This window comes from Myxine glutinosa, chromosome 4 (genome assembly GCF_964187855.1).
Source record: "Myxine glutinosa chromosome 4, kmMyxGlut1.1, whole genome shotgun sequence".
NCBI classification, from domain to species: Eukaryota; Metazoa; Chordata; class Myxini; order Myxiniformes; family Myxinidae; genus Myxine; species Myxine glutinosa.
In genome coordinates, this window is record NC_136264.1 from 201,535,672 (window position 1) to 201,556,235 (window position 20,564).

The 20,564-nt window shown below is 49.2% G+C and overlaps 1 protein-coding gene across 1 annotated transcript in view; it reads left to right on the forward strand.

Annotated features, from left to right (window-relative positions):
• Positions 1-20,564, forward strand: part of HAL (histidine ammonia-lyase) — a 170,666-nt gene that overhangs the window by 42,385 nt on the left and 107,717 nt on the right. The window lies entirely within an intron of this gene.

Below are 20,564 nucleotides of genomic sequence, written 5' to 3' on the forward strand. Positions count from 1 at the left end.
ACGATACGATACATAAAAATGTTCATTCTCGATGGTTAAAATTCTGCGGTTTCATATTTTCCTTTGCAGTTGTTGGGAAAGTACAAATTGACTTTCATAAATGGTTTAAAGTTGTAAAATCATTTTAGAATAAATAGCAGTCCATTTGGTGTCAGGCCACAATATATATTGACTAACACTTGTTAAAATGAAATTGGAATATTCTATCATCAGAATGGAATATAAAAAATAATATATAAATAATTTGTCCATATTGACATAACGGCTAAATTCTGACAAAATATAAGTTGTAAAACTATAAAAACCATTATTATGATCAGAAACCATCCAATATATATATATATATATATATATATATATATATATATATATATATATATATATATATATATATATATATATATATATATTATATATATATATATATATATATATATATTGTTGCGGATCTCGAGCCTGTCGGCGTACTGAGGGGGGATTAAGCCCTTCTCCACCTCGAGCTTCGAGTCCACGAGGCCGCTACCCACTTTACACTCGTGGGGGCGGATTGCTGAGCAATTCCAGCCGCCAACCCCGCAGCGAACACGCGGAAGGGTTTCCGGTCAAATACCCGAGTACCTTCGATACACGTGCCGCCACGAGGACGGGGGCTGAACCTCACACAAGTCACGCTGGGTTGATACGCCCGAGCGGTTTGCGTGTCACGTGACTCGTGCCGTTAATTATTAGGAACCCGATCGAGCGGTTTTATTCCGTGCAATGCGAGGCCAATTGTGAAAAGACGTAAACGGCCAAGTTGGAAGCAAGAACACAGGTTTATTCACAATGTACAATGGCCAGAGAAAAGAGACACAGGATAGAAACTTAACTGTTCTTAACTTAAAGCCCGGACAAGGGCCCTCTGACTCACGCGGCGAAAGGAAGGAAGTATAGGATGCACTCAAAGCGCGGCCGCTTGGTGCTGCTCGCCCCGGACAGCTCGTTGGGCGTGTCCCTTGAGGATGTTCGCGGCAAGGACGTCGGCCTCCAGTCGTGCACGCACGGGAATCCGCACGGCGTGTCCCGAAATCAGCGAGGCAGACTTGGCATTTAATATGGAATATTTTTTTTTCACTTGACTTGGGTTTACTTTCTTAACTCAGTATATCAATCTGGTGAGTTTCTTTTACACTTTGGTGATTTATTTGTTAAAAGAACCATGTCACTGATTGTCTGTCGCAGCAAGAAGTCAACAACAGGATTATATCACAGGTGGCGTGGCAAAATGTACGGACAGGTGCATTTGATGATTGGCTTCACAGTCGGGTATACAAGGGTTGTTGCGTTCTGTATTAGTGGAAAACAACTGCTGCACATCTCCAAAAGTTATTGCCACTTCCTCTGGAGATGGGCCGTCAACTCGACAATGCTGTTTGTCATGGAGTGGTGGCTTTACGAAATTACGGCATGAAACAGCGTGCTTTTGCTCGGCAGTATGGCATCACTCAAGGTCAGGTGTCAAAGATCCTGAAACGAAATGCTCAGAGGGGTGTCCCTACTCCAATACCGAGGCCAGGACATCCCCGCAGAACCACAAGGAGGGATGATCGCCAGCTGCACCGGTTAGTCCGCAATGGCCATACCAAGTCAGCTAATCGGCTTAGGGCTGAGTGGCAGCAACTGACAAATGTGCTTGTATCCAGAAGGCTAGTCAACCAACGACTGGTTCAAGCAGGCTATCGTGCCAGGCATCCCCTGAGAAAGCCACGCCTGACCAGACAACACCGCCAGCGCCGATTGCAGTGGGCCAGAGAGCACCGTCAATGGCAGCCAGGACACTGGAATCACGTGACCTTCAGCGACGAGTCTAGATTTCTGGTCTATCGTCAAGATGGCCGCGTCCGAGTGCACAGACAAGTGCATGAAGCCTACAACAAAGATTGTATAGTGCCAAGTGTCCAAGCTTGAGGTGGTGGGGTGACCATTTGGGCTGCTTTTCATGCAGGGAGTAAAACTGACCTGGTTGTTCTGAATGGAAACCTGAACCAGTTCAAGTACAGGGCCATTCTGGAAGAAACATTGCTTCCATTTGCTCGTGCAGCCTTTCGAGGAAACTTTGTCTTCCAAGACGACAATGCATGGCCTCATCGTGCTCGCATGATCCAACACTTTCTTGCTGACCGTGGTGTAGAGCATATGGAGTGGCCTGCCATGTCCCCGGATATGAATCCGATAGAGAACTTGTGGGCAGAATTAACGCGTCAAATCGACAACTTGGACCAGCAGCCCACCACTGTGCGTGAATTGCAGCAGGCTATTGTCACTGCATGGCAAGCGATTCCTGTCCAAACCTTGGCAAATCTCGTGAACAGCATGCCTCAATGTGTACGTGCTCTCCTGAATGCTCGTGGGGGTTACACGAAGTTCTGAACTGTAATTTTACTGTCCGTAGTCCCATTCATAATTTAACTTTTGTTTTTGTTAAAAAAAAATTTTGGCTAATGTGCAAAATAAAGAGATACTTCTGGAAAACGTACAGAAGTTTAACACAGTACTGTCCGTGAATTGAGTTCGATATCAGTTTACATCACTTTCAAGGATCAATTTATTTGTTTCGAAATGTCAAATGTGGTTTTTGCTTCTTTTAAAGGTCACATTAACAAAATCTAGAATAATTTCAACATAATTCCAATGAACTTTTGGTTCTAAGACATCTTGAAAAGTAAGTTCACCCCCACAAAAAAAATATCCCATATTAAATGCCAAGTCTGTATATATGTTTAGAGAACCATGTCTCATGACATTGATGAAAGACAAAAGATGCTTGAGGTTCTCACAATTTGAAGGCATGAGGTGTTCAAAGGATTAAATAAGGTGTGGAAGAAGTGGAAGTGGGCAGAGCATTTACAAGGGGGAAGGAATATCAAGGATGACATTGGGAAGGCTGCATTTCTGTGAACTACTGTCATGAACTGAGTCTCTGCACATGCATGTCTGTAAACTACAAAAGTTGTGGACCCATGTTTTGAGAGGCTCTTGGCAATACAGGTCAAAATCTCAATTTTACACACACAATTTTTTACACACACACACACACACACACACACACACACACACACACACACACACACACACACACACACACACACACACACACACACACACATACACACACACACACGTATTTCAAGTCAATATATGAGTGAGAAAATCGATATAGGTTTATAATGTGTTTTCAAATGACAATCTACTTTGAAAAAATTCACTTTGTGTACCCCGGTTTAGAATAGGTACACCGTATCCCTGCGCATCGTAAGAGGCGACCAAGGGTTGGCGTCAGGAAGGGCATCCGGCTATAAAAAACATTGCCTCAAACAGGGAACCATGATTGTCATGAGGCCCGCAAGGCTAACCCCTGCTCTAGCGGGGAAAAATGGCCTTAAAACGATCATTCATTCATTCATTCATTCATTCATTCAATCTACTTTGAAAAGAAATGTATGAAAAAATATCAGATTGTGAGAGAGTTGTTGAAGAAGATGTGGCGTCTGGAAATGTATTGTTAACATCCACCAATGAATGTTGGCAGATGGGACGCCCAGTTCAACGTCCATCTGAGGTACGGCAAAAAATTGATGAATTGCGCTGCCTGAGAAACACCAGGATGACAGTTTATAGCTGGGTTGGGATTCAAACCCAGGCTAGATAGCTCATAGGTGAGTGTGCGTACCTCTATGCCATTCTGTCAGATCTATAATCCTAATGAACTAGAAGTCTGGGCATCCTTCACCTGGGAGTCTGGGCATCCTCCACGAGTCATCTGGGCATCCTCCATCTGGGAGTCTGGGCATCCTCCACCTGGAAGTCTGGGCATCCTCCACCTGGAAGTCTAGGCATCCCCCATCTGGGAGTCTTGGCATCCTCCACCTGGGAGTCTGAGCATCCTCCATCTCGAAGTTTGTGCATCCTCCACCTGGATGTCTGGGCATCCTCCACCGAGCAGTCTGTGCATCCTCCACCTGGAAGTCTGGGCATCCTCCATCTGGGAGTCTTGGCATCCTCCACCTGGATGTCTGGGCATCCTCCACCTGGATGTCTGGGCATCCTCCACCTGGGAGTATGGGCATCCTCCACCTGGGAATCTGGGTATCCTCCACCTGGAAGTCTGGGCATCCGCCATCTGGGAGTCTTGGCATCCTCCACCTGGATGTCTGGGCATCCTCCACCTGGATGTCTGGGCATCCTCCACCTGGGAGTATGGGCATCCTCCACCTGGGAGTATGGGCATCCTCCACCTGGGAATCTGGGTATCCTCCATCTGGGAGTCTTGGCATCCTCCACCTGGATGTCTGGGCATCCTCCACCTGGATGTCTGGGCATCCTCCACCTGGATGTCTGGGCATCCTCCACCTGGGAATCTGGGTATCCTCCACCTGGGAGTCTGGGCATCCTCCACCTGAAAATCTGGGTATCCTCCACCTGGGAGCCTGGGCATCCTCTGTTGTATAAAGCATTCCTTTACGTTGTCCCTTGGCCCTGCTGCCGTGTTCCTCCCCACATCTCTTTTTACTGTTCCTTTTCTGTAGCTTCCCGAGTCCTCCTGTGTTCTCAATCTTCCACGATCCTTGGTTTTGCATACCAAAAACAAGACATAAAGTCTAAGCGGCATACCCGGGCTTGTAAAATATTATAAACCACAAACACACTTGATTAGCTTTTCAAACAGTCGCTAATGTGGTTTATAACATTAAACAAATAAATTTCGAGGAATCCCAACATCCATGAGGTAAGTTTTACTTACAGAACTGAGGGAAGATCTACTGTAATCTATATACCCCACAACGGTTGGGTTAATAACATGCTATCAAAAAACCGAGGTGAATTTCTTACTTCTGCCGGTATTAGTACTGTACATGGCTTATCATTGATTCATGAACCATACACCGCTTCAATCCATTAACTTTGTATTCACGACATTGGGATTAAAGTGTTATGGTCATATTTACTATATTATTATTATTACTACTAGCGTGACTCGGCGCGCCTCACCGCACGTCGTTTCTGAGGGGTAGGCATCTTTGACCATTTCAGTGTCTTTTGGGTTTCATGGTGTTTTGGGTGTTCAGGGCCATTTGGGTCTTCAGGGTCTTTTGGATCCTCTGGGCCTTTAAGGGTATTTTGGGTCTTTGAGGTGTTTTGCGTCTTCATGGTCTTTTGGGTCTTTGGTGTCTTCAGGGTGTTTTGGGTCTTTGGTGTCTTCAGAGGCTTTTGGGTCTTAAGGGTCTTCGGTGTCTTTTGGGTCTTCGGGGTCTTCAGGGGCTTTTGGGTCTTAAGGTTATTTTGGTTCTTCTTGGTCTTTAAGGGTCTTTGGGTCTTTTTGGGTCTTCCGGGTATTTTTGGTCTTCGGGGTCTTTTGGGTCTTCGGGATCTTTTTGGTCTTCGGGGTCTTTTGGGTCTTCGGGGTATTTTTGGTCTTTGGGGTCTTTTTGGTCTTTGGGTCTTTTTGGTCTTCGGGATATTTTGGGTCTTTGGGGTCTTTTTGGTCTTCAGGGTCTTTTGGGTATTCAGGGGTGTGTTGGGTCTTCAGGGTCTTTTGGGTCTTCAGTGTGTTTTGGGTCTTCGGGGTGTTTTGGGTCTTTTGGGTGTTTTGGGTCTTTGGGGTGTTTTGGGTCTTTGGGGTGTTTTGGGTTTTCGGGGTGTTTTGGGTCTTCGGGGTGTTTTGGGTCTTTGGGGTGTTTTGGGTCTTCTTCGGTGTTTTTCTTTGTTGTTGTTTTGGTTTTTTTGTACACAAGATCGAGACTCATAAAAGAGCTAACATTAATCACACAAAAAGTCAAACCGACACATAAAACGCAAAAAATAAGGGGAGCGGTAGACAAGATGGGGAGAGAGGGGGAAGGACACAAACCCAACATTTGAGAGCAGGGACATCGGGAGAAATGTGGGAGGGGGAGGGCTTGGGGGAGGTGGGAGAGGTATAAAACATATGAACACTGCAACGTCTTCCAGGAAAGAAGTTGGAATTTCCAAAAAAAAAAGTGTATCTGGGGTGAATTAGCGGGGGTAGAAAAGACCAATAGTGTAGCAGCATAGCAAACCTGTTGTGCATTTTGTGATACAAGCACCAAATTTGGTACACTAGTAGACTATCATATTATGAAAAGATCTGGATATTGGGCCATCTCAGATTCAGAGATTTGATTTTTGCAAGATTTCGATTCGATTGGGATCGAAGAGAACACCTTCTTCGTCTTCTGTACAGTGAAGTTGCCAGCCCTGAATTCTCTGGCTACATCTGGGTGCTTCATTGGGAGTGCAACCGTGTCCCTCAGGTGAACAGGGACCCACCTGGCATAGTGTGTGTGGTCTAAGGCATGGAACCATGGGACCAGTTCCGTCAGGGCATCAAGGTACGTCGTGAATGAAGCCTGCCGCAGAGAACGCACGTAGACCAGTACCAACATCTCTAGTTCCAGCACAGTTGCCCAGTACTGAAAGTTGGGAATGTCTTCTCCTCTCTGGTGACACCAGTCTTCGAACTCAGGCAGGTCTTCTGCATCATCAGCATATGTCATAGAGTGGCGTTCATACGCACGGTGTTGCAGGATGTGCAGTGCCGCTGCAGTGATTTGATGAGCTCTTCTTGTGCGGGTGACGTGGGCAGCTCGTAGGAAGGAGTCGGCCGTCCCTGGCGTTGCAATCTCAGCTTGCAAAATCTGCAAATCTTGCAAAAATCAAATCTCTGAATCTGAGATGGCCCAATATCCAGATCTTTCATAATATGATAGTCTACTAGTGTGCCAAATTTGGTGCTTGTATCACAAAATGCACAATTCTTTTGAATATTTGGGCTAAGCCGCCCCACTACAAAGTTTTGGCTGGGGGAAGATAAGAGATGGTGGTGAAGAGCTGTTTTGAAGACCTGGAGGGAGGAGTGGGATTGAAGGGAGTGGGGGAGTTTGTTCCAAAGGCGGGAGAAAAGGGGAATGAAAGAGTGAAGGTCAGCAGAGAGCCTAGATTTTGGCAGTTTAACCATAAGAGGGTTGCAGGCAGATCTTGTGCAACCTGAAGGAATATTGGGGGGACAGAGCACAGAGAGAGCTGAGGGAGCAAGGCCGGAGAGGAGTCGGTAGAAGACAGAAAGACCACCAACCTGCCTGCGGTGAGTGAGTGAAAGGCCATCGGAGTTAACTTCATCGCAGGAGATTCCAATGTGTGAACCGATAGTTCCTATAGATTCCAATGTTCTGAAAGCTTTGGTTTCAACAGCGTGAAGCCGAGCTAGGTGTGAGGCAGGAGCACCAGCCCAGATTGGGGAACAGTATTCCATTGAGCTGCGGATGAAAGCCTTGTATGTGGTGAGGAGCTCAGGTGTGCCAAGGAAGGACTTCGCACGACGGAGGATGCCTAGTCGACGACTGGCTTTGGAGGCCATCTTGGAAATGTGGTTTTCCCAAGAAAGATCATGGCAGAGAGTGAGACCCAAAAGCTTGAGCGACAGAACTTCTTGGAGAGGATTGTTGAGAAAGTAGATGGGAGGGTTTTCCAGTCAGTCCTTTCGGAGAGACATTGTAAGAGTGTGAGATTTGTCAGGATTGAAAGACATGTTCCACTTGTTTGACCAGTCTGTGATTTTGTCCAGGTCTGCAGAGATGGAGGAGGCTGCAGACTGCCGATCTGAGGGATGAGGAATGGAGCGGCAGATAGTGGAGTCATCAGCAAAGAGATAGAGAGGATTTTCAAGAGGGTCAGAGAGATCATTGATGAAGACCATAAATAGCACAGGGCCCAGAACGCCACCTTGGGGAACTCCAGCCAGAACAGGAAGGGGAGATGAGAGAGATCCATTCAGGGCCACACGTTGCCTACAACCAGAGAGGAAGTCCGCAAGCCATGAGTGGAGATTTCCATGGATACCATCGGAGGAGAGTTTGGTGAGCAGAGCTGGGTGCCAGACCATATCGAAGGCACGTGATATGTCAAGTGAGACAGCTCTGATTTCCTGTTTTGCATTGAGGACCTCCATCCATTGTTGAGACAGCAGAAGCAACATGTCCAGAGTAGAATGACCTGGTCTGAATCCAAATTGATGATCAGAGATCAAGCCATTGGAGAAGGGGAAGGATTTGATATCCGAAGCAATGATGGATTCCATGACTTTGCTGATAATTGGAAGCAGGCTGATTGGTCTGTAGTTGTAAGGATCTGTTTTTGCACCTTTTTTGTGTACGGTACAGCGCTAATGTTTGCTGATTTCCAAGATGCTGGCAGATGACCTTGAGCAAAAGAGAGGGTGAAAAGAACAGAGAGATGGTGAGATCGAGCGGCAGAGCAGGATTTTAGGACCCGGGGGCTGATGCCGTCTGGTCCAGTTGCAGAATCAGAGTCGAGGTTTGACAAAAACTTCTCCACCTTGTCAGGAGAGAAGGACACAGAGTCCAGGAGCAGTTGGGTTCGACTGGGAAAGGTGGGAACAGAGAGAGATGGGTTTGAGACACAAGATTTTGAGGCAAACACAGAGTTGAGGCATTCGGCTTTGTCACATGCGGTGTCAACTGTGTAGCCATTTGAGGTAAGGGAGGGGATGGAGGGGGAACAAACACCAGAAACGGATTTGACCAGACGCCACCAGGATTTAGAGGAAGGAGACAGGTTTGAGAGTTCAATCTTGAGTGTGGAGAGATAGTGCTTCCTGGCACTCCTGAGGGTAGACACACGCTTGTTTTGAGCTTGTTGGATGGAACTGAGATTGCCTTCAGTTGGATTTGCCTTCAAAGAGGCAAAGGCAAGTTGTTTCAGGGCAACTGCCTCACCACAAGATTCAGTGTACCATGGACGGGAGGAAGGGTAAGACAACTGAAGACGAGATGGGATAAATCTGTGCATGAGAGAGAGCAGTTTGCTTTGGAAGAATTCCCAGGAAGAATTGATGTCAGAGGCAGTAGAGATGGGAGACCAGTCCAGGTGATTGATGGCTGCTTGCAGACCGTGCCAGTCGGCCTGAGTGAAATGCCAGACTCGTTGGCGCTGAGGAGGCTCTCTGAGAATGGCCAGAGAGTTGTCTACTTAAACAAGCACATGATCAGAAGAACCGATTAGAGCAGAAGAAGAGCAGCAGACATTTGCAGGGAAGTTAGTCATAACCAAGTCCAGAAGAGAAGATACTCCATTGACTGAGATCCGGGTCGGGAAATTGACAGATTGTGTCAGTCCCAATGAGTCGCAGAAGTCCTTAGCTGAGGTGCCATGGCTGGTGAGAGATGAACCCACACCCAGCCAGCTGGCATGATGACAGTTGAAGTCGCCACATATGTTTCAAGAGAGAGTTTGGATGAGTTGATAGAAGTTGGTCCATGTTGTCCGACAGCGAAATGTAAATGGAGTCATCACTGTTTGGAGGACGGTACAGAACACATATGAACAAAAGGTGGGAGCAGAGAGGAAGCCGTAGCCAGAGGTACTCCTGGGGGTTGGGTGGAGAGAGGGCAGTGCAGGGAGAGTGAGGAAGAGAGTTTTTGATAAAGATAGCCACCCCACCACCAGGATGAGGCTCAGGTCTATCGTACCAGTACAGAGGGAGTAACCATGAAGAGATATTAAGGAATCGGAGACATCTTGAAGGAGGAAAGTTTCTGTTAAGCAGATAAAGTCTGGATTGTCAGAAGCAACCTGAATGGAGAGATCAATCAGGTTTGAGCGAAGGCCCCGGATGTTTGAGGTCCATACCGTTAATGAGGAGAGAGGGGGAGCATCGGGTGCAGGACAGGGGAGGGGAGGGGTAGGGTCAGATGAAGGATGAGAGGGGGAGGTAGGAAGAGCAGTTGATAGTGTGTCAGAGATTACAGAAGAGTTACAAGAAAGGGAAGGATGAGGAGGACGAAAGGTTTGATGGTGATGGGATGAGGCATAGTGAGGGGTTGTTTGAGGGGTGGCAGAGGAAAGTCGAAGATTGGGGGAGGTGGAGGTATGAGATAGAAGGGAGACGAAGTGGGGAGGAGGCAGCTTTGAGAAGGAGGTGGGAGGAGGGAGAATTTGGGAGGGATGGTTGGGGGGGAGATTTGAAGGGGAGGGGCAAGGGGGGAGTTAAGGAGGGGAAGGGCAAGCGGGGAGTTTAGGAGGGGAGGGGCAAGGAGGGAGTTTAGGAGGGGAGGGGCAAGGGGGGAGATTTGGAGGGGAGGGGCAAGGGGGGAGTTTAGGAGGGGAGGGGCAAGGGGGGAGATTTGGAGGGGAGGGGCAAGGGGGGATTTTAGAAAGTGGATGATTAATGAAAGATGAACATTTATAACAAATTGGGTTTGTGGTGATTTTCAAGTTAGCGATCCGTTTAAGAACGATGGAGATGGGGTGGAATGAATGAGAATTTAGAGCATGTAGTGAGAAAGAATTATAAGAGATTGAATATTTTTTTGAAATGGAATGAGTTGAAGAGGAAATTGAAAGGAGCCTTTTAAATTGGAAGAAAAACAGCGTTTTGTAATATACGACGGAATAAAACATTCCAGGGGAAAGTTTAAACATATTTAAACAGAACCGTGAAGAACAATCTTATATTCACAAAAATACCAATGGAGAGAGGGAGCCTAGAGGGACAACCACGAGTCACTTGAACAGGGCAAAAGGTGGAAGGCAGGGCGATAATGGGGGCGGGGCAAGACAGCGCATGTGGACAGAGGCAAAAGCACATGGGACAAAAGCACAGGAGGAGAAAAGGAAATAAAAGTTTTTTTTTGTTTTTGTTTGTTTTTTTGTGGGGGGGGGGGGGGGGCGGGTGGGGTTACAACGTTAGACAAAGAGTAGATGTTCGGTGAAGTTTGGGGGAGAAGGGAAAATCAAAAAACCTAGCAAAACCAGCGAAGGAAGAAACAAACTTTGACGGGGAAAGCCTGAGGCTGCAAGGCCTCACATGTGGCACGGCAAACAGAAACGAATAATTTATGAAAGATAAACACCGAGAAACTTCCAAGGGACACACTATAGGTTCACACACTGAAAGATAAAATACAGTTTCGACAAAATACAATTGTGAACAGACTTAACTTTGAAAACGTGGAGACCGTGTGGAGCTTAGAAAATCCGTGACGTTGTCTCCAGGTCTCGCGAGGATATCGATACTTTAGGATTAGAACAATATGTGTTTTGGGTCTTCGGGGTGTTTTGGGTCTTCGGGGTGTTTTGGGTCTTTGGGGTGTTTTGGGTCTTTGGGGTGTTTTGGGTGTTCGGGGTGTTTTGGGTCTTCGGGGTGTTTTGGGTCTTCGGGGTGTTTTGGGTCTTCGGGGTGTTTTGGGTCTTCGGGGTGTTTTGGGTCTTCGTGGTCTTTTGGGTCTTCGGGGTATTTTGGGTATTCAAGGGTGTTTTGGGTCTTCAGGGTGTTTTGGGTATTCCGGGTCTTTTGGGTCTTCAGGGTGTTTTGGGGCTTCGGGGTGTTTTGGGTCTTCGGGGTGTTTTGGGTCTTTGGGTATTCAGGGTCTTTGGGTATTCAGGGTCTTTGGGTATTCAGGGTCTTTGGGTATTCAGGGTCTTTGGGTATTCAGGATCTTTGGGTATTCAGGGTCTTTTTGAGCCTCAGGGCCTTGAAGGGTATTTTGGGTCTTTGGGGGTCTTCAGGGTATTTTGGGTCTTCAGGGGTCTTGGTGGTCTGAAGGATCTTGGGGGATTTTAAAGGGTCATCAAAGGTCTGAGGGGTCTCAGCAGTCTTAACGAAATTAAGAGGGTTAATTGAGAGGGTGGTAATTTTATTTGAAGAAGAAGAAGATGTGTTCGTCGCATATAAACATACATACATAATGACATAACCATATACGTTTGCTCTATTATAAGATTACGAAAACGATTCTACTGAAACGATACACTACTGTATTAAGAAACCCGGGCTTAATTTGTGAGAAACGGCCCTAAGATGAAGCATGAAGCCTAAGGCCTATACGTACCGTTTTGGTGGAAGATCCGTAACGCCAATGCTTTCGATATTTGATGGTCATTTTAACAATCGGTTTGTTTGTGTTTCACACTGAATGAAAAACGTGAAGGTAGAGCATGGCGATTGTGAAATATGACAGGTTCGACAATATTGTTACGCAACTGTGATTAACACCACAGTTACGGATGGCCGATTTGCGAGACTTTAACTCCCGAGGCGAACACTCAATGGCGGACTCAAGTTCAACACAAACGCGCGGAATGGCGGGACACAGCGAAGGCTCCGCAACCTTACCTATTAAAATCAAACACCCAGGAAAACTGCGTTCAGATATATATATAGAAAATAATATAAGGATTTATTATCGAATAGTAATACAGTGAAAAAGCCGCGCCGGTAAATCTAATAACTCTAAATCGGGACGTCCCCACACGACTGACAGCAAACACGATACGAGGGAGATTATGAATACAAAAATAACACGTCACGTCGTTCAAATGTACGCGGATGCGGCTTATCTGTCTTTCGTCGTCTTGGTGGCGGCCGTCCAACACCGCTCCTTTTGGCCCGATCGCACACCACCCGGTCCTTCGCTCCAAGCTCTACGAGGCCCCGCTCCAAGCACCACGCGTCCGACGCGTGGCCAGCAGCTTCACACGAGGACGATCTCCACAAGGCCCGTGCACCAATGGTTCAACGGAGGGCTCGACTTGCAACGAACTGCTGCGAACTGCCGCGTGCTCTGTGTGCTTGGTGTTCTAACGAACTCTCCACCAACTGCCTTCGGGGAGCTTTTCCACCAACTGTCTTCGGGGAGCTTTTTCCACCAACTGTGTCTCCGCGTCGACTGTGTGCTCCAACCAACTCCTACGAACTCTCTGGTGTCTGCCTGCGTCTGCCAGTGCCTGCCCGCGTCTGCCCGCGTCTGCCCCAACGAACTCAACTCAAATGGCATCCGACCGTCGCATATATTGGTGGCCGATGACGTCACATTGGCGCCCTCCTCAGCCAATCACAGCCTCCCAACTCGCCCAGGTCACGCCCTCTGCGGCATGCGACTCCTGACATCTCCCGTCCGCGACCCCCCCGCGGTCGTTTTGTAACACGTGCCAGCGAGGTTGGTAGGCCTTTGAGGTGCGAACGGCGGCGGCCAACCGTGGCGGTGTTTTTGGCCTGGTTTCCTGTCTATTTATTACGAAGTCAATGTCAGGGAAAGGGAATTATTTAATGTTGCGCTAAGGACCTAACTAATGTTTATGTGGTTTGCAGTGCCATAATGGACAAAGGTTTGACTACCAGGTGAGACTCACAGGGGCGTTACCTTTAATCCCTCACTATTTAACACTCGGACCTCCAGGTAGATCCACAATCATACATCTTACCCCGACAAACGCCTAAACATCAAGAACTTATTACATGTAGAGTCCCTGTCACGACAGCCGAATACCTACCTATTCAGATCTACCTAGCTCTAGATATTGCTCTACCAAATTCATAACACAGCCCCCCCCCTGGAACCGTAGCTCCTGCAAGGTTCACCGCAGGCGCTACCATTCCAGCCTTAACACTTACTGTCACACACTTAATTAACCTATGAAATAAATCAGGAAGGGCTGTGGGAAGTGAGTCGGACTACCTACCTACACTTCCTTAACATGCTGAACCCCTTAACCATCATGCAAGTATGTACATCTTCTTCGTTGTTCCTGTGGAGGGAGGAAACAACAACACACAACACTAACTTAACCACAAAACTTAACCATCTTTCCAAACTCAAAACTCTAACCTTTGTACATACCCCGGTCTACAGACCGCGTCCCCCGGTGGATGCCACAAGACACAACCTTACCTGCGGGGCCATCCCCAATGCATCCCCCTAAATTTCCACGGGCCTGTCCAGATGTTACAGGTGAGTGACACGGCTCGGTGGATTTCGCCCACATTCATGCAACACAGACCCCTTAACCACTCATTCTCATTCCATAGGTCATCAAGGCATTTCAAAAATCAACAAAGCACTTATTTCAATACACCCCCTGCAGGACCATGGCATTGATGTCATTCACGTGTGTGTGCATTCCTCAACTAGGCAGCGGGGAGGTACCGCACAAAAAGATGGTGGGGGCGCATCAGGCTGTGGTGCCCGCAGTCCCAAAAACAAGTCAACCGACTTACAAGTTCATTGCCCCCCCCCCCCCCTTTACCTCTTGGCCCCGTGACAGCCCAACAGCCCCTTTCCGCCGTTACCTCGCCGGTGAGGGTCTCCACACACACCAGGCTCCTTTGCCTCCTGCTTTCGCGCAGCAACACGGGTCACCGGGGGACTTCCTCCCCCCCGCGGCGCCCAACCAGACCCTCCACCGACGAGCTCCAATTTCCAGTTACCACCGGCTGCCAGGGGTAATTGCCGCAGAGGGGGGCCCGCAGGCATCGCTCCTCAGAGCTTGCTCTGTACCTGCGGACACACACACCTTCCCCACCCACAAGACCCCAAAACACACTTCCTCCCCCGCTGCCATTCAATTCTCCACACAACTCAGCACAATTCAGTACAATTCATAGATGGTGTAAAAGGTGTTACAAGGCTTGCCATGGCCTGCCAATGTGAAATCCCATTCACAGTTCGAATCATTGAATCCTTACACATTTCCATTAGCACATTTCCAAAAAGCACAATTATCGCCCCTCATTATCTCCAATAATCATCACTCACTCTCCAGGTTCCACTCTCACGACCACATCAAAACACCTAACCACAACACAAAAACATACGCCACCCACAAGACACTGTGGCTCCCATTCCATCCCCTCACCGGCCATGTCATCACTCGCTCTCACCTCCCAACTCCAAATTACATGTCCCCAATTTCCCAAAGCAAGTCCTGAAGCCTGGGACAGTACTCCTCAAAACACTCACCTCAAGTGCAGGTAGTTGCAGGTTGGTCAAGTCCAAAGGTGCCATCCACCCATACAATTCCCAAAATTTCACATTGGGCCTACCAAATACTTCCAAATTTCTCTTTTGTCCCCACTACACTGGCAGGTATGTGGATCCGCATCCAACGGTGATCATCGCTACACAACTACCTACAGCCACGTCAGCTCTGCACCTCTACCGTGCAAGGGTCACCGGGACAAGGTGAGCAGTCAAAACGCCAACATGGCCCATGAGTGTCCATAAGGGTGCGACCCACCATCCATCCTTCGGCCCCCCTGCGAGGAACACAGCTGCAGCAGCCCCAGCTGGCCAATGTGGTGAGCACTTGCTGCCACAACACACACTACCGCACACACAACCTCGGCCCTGGGGGGCACGGTCGCAGTGCGTGGCATCCCTACAGCCACGTCCCCTGCACCTCCCCATCATCCCCCAGTCCGACTACAGAACTGCAGCCCCCCAGTGCTCACCCACACTTGACCACACCAAGGTCCAGTCAACAGCCATGCTCCACCAGGAGACTCACCCAGAAGACATGGTCCACACACCTCGGACATGCACAGCACCACGTTGACCCTCAGGCTACACAACTGCATCCCCAGGATCCCGCGTCCCAAATATCAGCACAGTTGCCCCCGCAACCAGTTGAAAGCTGTGTCTTACTACCCTATTAATTTCATCACAGCCTCCAACACTTTGGTCTACACACCTGGATCAATAATGGCGTCACTGTACAGTGTCCACCATGGCATTTCAGAATCCACCCTTAAATTTCCATCTAACCCACAGATTACCCATGCCAACCATTTGTCACATTTCACTAACCTCACCAAAGAAGGATGCTTTGCCATACACATGCCAGCCGAGCATGGCCCGTATGCTCGGCTCGTTACACATCTCCCGATTCACATCCCCATAGCTCTCTTCCCAACCCGAGAGTCCATAAATCATAACGGAGCATCTGTGGAGGGTCACTCACACCATCACGTTCCACAGATGCCCCAATGGTTGTCCGGCAGGCTATCTCCATCCCTGTCCATTCGGTTTGACCCGCGTCCATCGACCAACACGGCATGGCAGGTCATCACATGCCAGTTGTCCCAGAGTCTCAGGGAGAGGGTGTCAGGTCGCATGCCCGGGTGATCACTACATCAGGCCCAAGCTGGCCATCTGCGGTGCCACCACCAAAGCGCGACCCACAACACCTCCCCCTAGTGGTCCTCAATAAATGCCAACCCAGGCTTGAGAAACCACCTCGGACCCCTCTGGAGGTCTTAACCCCCACCAGGGTCCGGTGACCCTGCCGGCCCGAGCCACCAGCTCGGACGGCGCCCCGATGGACAAGGGACGCCACACTCCACCAGACCCCCCGTGGGACCCAGGTCGTACCTCGACACCCAAGGCTGGACCCCACGTCCAAATCTCGCCATCACAGCCCCCCAGCTGGCTGGCATACCCAAATTTTGAAAGGGGCAACTTTTGCCCGAGGCCATCACCCATGACCTCGCCATGTCCAGATCCCGCAGCCCGGGGACCAATCCAAACCATGGCTGCTCCAAATCAAGTTCCCATTGTAATTTTATTTTACAAATTTTCATTCCCACTGCCAAACCGCAGCTGCAGGGAACAACCTCTACCACCGGTTGTTCTGCCCCTCCCTGCAGTTGATCCAAATTCCCTACAGGGACCAAATCTCCAGAAGCTCTATCTCCCGATCCTCCAAGATCCAAATCCAGCCCGGAGCCAACACACTCCCCCAACTGGTTGTCCAATTTTGGAGCCTCTGTTTCCAAATAGCAGTGTACAGTGAGCGTCCCCTCGGTCATTCCAACCACCTCCTCGGACCAACTCACCTCATCACCCAGGCTCCTTTGGGCCTGAACAAGCTCTACCTCCATGGGACTGTCACAGGTCTCCAGCCGCTGGATCAAATCATCCTCATCATTACAAATCATTCCTGGCCCCGCCAGGCTTTGATCAATATCCCCAATAAATACCCGGTCCGGCTCTATTGCACGGACCCCCAAAAACTCTACCCCCTCTTGCTCCGCACCACCGCCCTGGTGCTGCACAATTCCAAATTCATCCCCCGGTTGGGGTGTTGTGACATCCACACGGTCCCGATAAACAACCAGGCCAGAATGTGGGAAACATTCCCCATTACAACTCTCACATTCCAAATTTCCTTCCCCGCTCACCTGTGGACACTCCACGTTTACCTGCAGGCATTCCCCATCTACCTGTACACATTCCCCATCGAACTGTGGACATTCTCCGCTCACCTGTACACTTACCACAATTGCCATTTCCCTTTTTAATCCTTTAATTTGGTCACTCATGTCCTTCAGTCCTTCCCTCCATTCCTTCCCCTGGGACTCCATTTTATTTTCCATTTCTCCCATCTCCTTACTTATTTTATTTTCCAGCCCGTCAATTTTGTCATTCAATTCCCGACTGGCTCGCTCACCCTGAGCATCCATTAATTCCTTAAAAAATTTCATTAAAGCCTGGTCGTCTCTCGGGGCCGTCCCATTTGTTCCCGACTCCCCGGTAGGGGAGGGGGATAAGTTGGTGCTCGGGACGAGGGAGGTTCCAAGGCTCACCTCTGCATCAAACTCCCCTATTTCCGGCTCACTCCCTACGCTGACGGAGGCCTCGCTGCGTACTTCCATTTCGTCGACCTCCGACATCCGCTTTTCGGAAGGTCGTTCCCCGCGCGCGTATTTATTTCAATTCCAAAAACACAATTTAAATTTGACGAAGACGCGATATCGCGCTCCGTTTGCCCGATTGGTTATTAAATTTCTCCGCCTCTACTATAAAAATTTTGCGTTCGAACGTCGGGCGCAATGTACGCCCGACCATGTCGATGTCTCCCCGCGGACAAAAAAATTTGTCCGACCGTGTCGATGTCTCGCCGCGGACAAAAAATTTGTCCGACGGGTTCAAATCCCACTCCTGACACCACTTGTTACGCAACTGTGATTAACACCACAGTTACGGATGGCCGATTTGCGAGACTTTAACTCCCGAGGCGAACACTCAATGGCGGACTCAAGTTCAACACAAACGCGCGGAATGGCGGGACACAGCGAAGGCTCCGCAACCTTACCTATTAAAATCAAACACCCAGGAAAACTGCGTTCAGATATATATATAGAAAATAATATAAGGATTTATTATCGAATAGTAATACAGTGAAAAAGCCGCACCGGTAAATCTAATAACTCTAAATCGGGACGTCCCCACACGACTGACAGCAAACACGATACGAGGGAGATTATGAATACAAAAATAACACGTCACGTCATTCAAATGTACGCGGATGCGGCTTATCTGTCTTTCGTCGTCTTGGTGGCGGCCGTCCAACACCGCTCCTTTTGGCCCGATCGCACACCACCCGGTCCTTCGCTCCAAGCTCTACGAGGCCCCGCTCCAAGCACCACGCGTCCGACGCGTGGCCAGCAGCTTCACACGAGGACGATCTCCACAAGGCCCGTGCACCAATGGTTCAACGGAGGGCTCGACTTGCAACGAACTGCTGCGAACTGCCGCGTGCTCTGTGTGCTTGGTGTTCTAACGAACTCTCCACCAACTGCCTTCGGGGAGCTTTTCCACCAACTGTCTTCGGGGAGCTTTTTCCACCAACTGTGTCTCCGCGTCGACTGTGTGCTCCAACCAACTCCTACGAACTCTCTGGTGTCTGCCTGCGTCTGCCAGTGCCTGCCCGCGTCTGCCCGCGTCTGCCCGCGTCTGCCCCAACGAACTCAACTCAAATGGCGTCCGACCGTCGCATATATTGGTGGCCGATGACGTCACATTGGCGCCCTCCTCAGCCAATCACAGCCTCCCAACTCGCCCAGGTCACGCCCTCTGCGGCATGCGACTCCTGACATCTCCCGTCCGCGACCCCCCCGCGGTCGTTTTGTAACACGTGCCAGCGAGGTTGGTAGGCCTTTGAGGTGCGAACGGCGGCGGCCAACCGTGGCGGTGTTTTTGGCCTGGTTTCCTGTCTATTTATTACGAAGTCAATGTCAGGGAAAGGGAATTATTTAATGTTGCGCTAAGGACCTAACTAATGTTTATGTGGTTTGCAGTGCCATAATGGACAAAGGTTTGACTACCAGGTGAGACTCACAGGGGCGTTACCTTTAATCCCTCACTATTTAACACTCGGACCTCCAGGTAGATCCACAATCATACATCTTACCCCGACAAACGCCTAAACATCAAGAACTTATTACATGTAGAGTCCCTGTCACGACAGCCGAATACCTACCTATTCAGATCTACCTAGCTCTAGATATTGCTCTACCAAATTCATAACAATATGTTAGGCTTGAACGAAATTGGAATCAAAATGCCGGAGTGTGGAGTGTTACGTGGTCCCCTCGGTGACTACCTGGTCTCGGTGACCCCCGGACCGTGAGAGGACCTTCGCCAGCAAGTAGTATTATATATATGCGCTTTCGCAACGCAATCCCTATGAATTCCACCCAAGAGAAACTGATGTGCAATGATATATTTCCAGGGTAAGGATAGCATACGATTTCAATGATACAATCACGGATATTCCCCGAGCAATCAACAACAAACAACCATCAACAATTCCCCAATCCACAATCAATTCCCTATATGCTTAAGATGGCCATCTTATATAGGTGTGTCCACTTCTGTACTCACGACCCCCTTTTGGTCTCTGCCCCTCGCAATGTCTCTGGGCCCCTCCTGACCGAGATGCTGGTCGGCGTCGCCGCTCTCGGGCGGTTGAACGAACCCCGGGTGGACGTGTTTCCACCGGGCAGGTATCGTACCAGGCACCGCGGCTGCAGCCCCTCGTGGCCACGCGAAGCGGGTACGGTAAATCAAGCCAAAAGCCCCACGCCGCTTGCAAGGCGTGTTAGGCCCCACGTGCGACCCGTACGCGTCTGTTTAGACGGTGCCGCGAACGGTGCCAGACGCGGGGTCGATGCACGGCCCCACGTCAACTTGACGTCTCCACCGGGTAGGTACACGTCCCGGTAACTCCTCTCGCCAGACGGGCTTCGGAACGCCGCTTTTCCACGCAGCGCAAGGTCGATCCCACCTTTCGTCGGAGCGGGGCGAGGAAGAAGAATACTCGTCGCTTTTCTTCCTTGTGTCTTTTGTCTTCCGTTTCCGGTCACTTCCGTTTCCGGACACTTTTTCAGAAGGGCTCCTGACCCTCCAACCACAACAACCCTTAATCTACTACGCATGGATAAGCAAAGACCTGAATGGTAATTCACATACATTCACATAAATATGTAACACTGCCCCCCTTCAAGAAAGAAAGTTTGAACCCAGCGAAAACTTTCTTTGCCGGCCAATTTGGAGAAACAAATCAGATAACTCAACCCCCCCCCACATTATCAGTTCCCCCCGGGCACAGTTATCACTTAAAAATAAAGCAAACAAAATTTCACCACAACCCCTCCAGATTACTCACTCTGGACTAAGCACCAGCAACGACATTGTCCCTGCCAAATCAAACTCCATCTCATGACCCTCTGACTTTGACCGTCAGTTTCTTGTGAATGAAGGTTAAGGGGTTGATCAAAGATCCAAAGTTAAGCAACTCGATAGCACTTTATCCGGGAGGCCAAGCCGAGTATTCACTACATGGATGCCTTTAGGAACGTGGAGTTCACGGTTAGTCCGTGCAGGAAAGTTCTCTACATGGGCGCCTTGAGGAACGTGGAGTTCACGGTT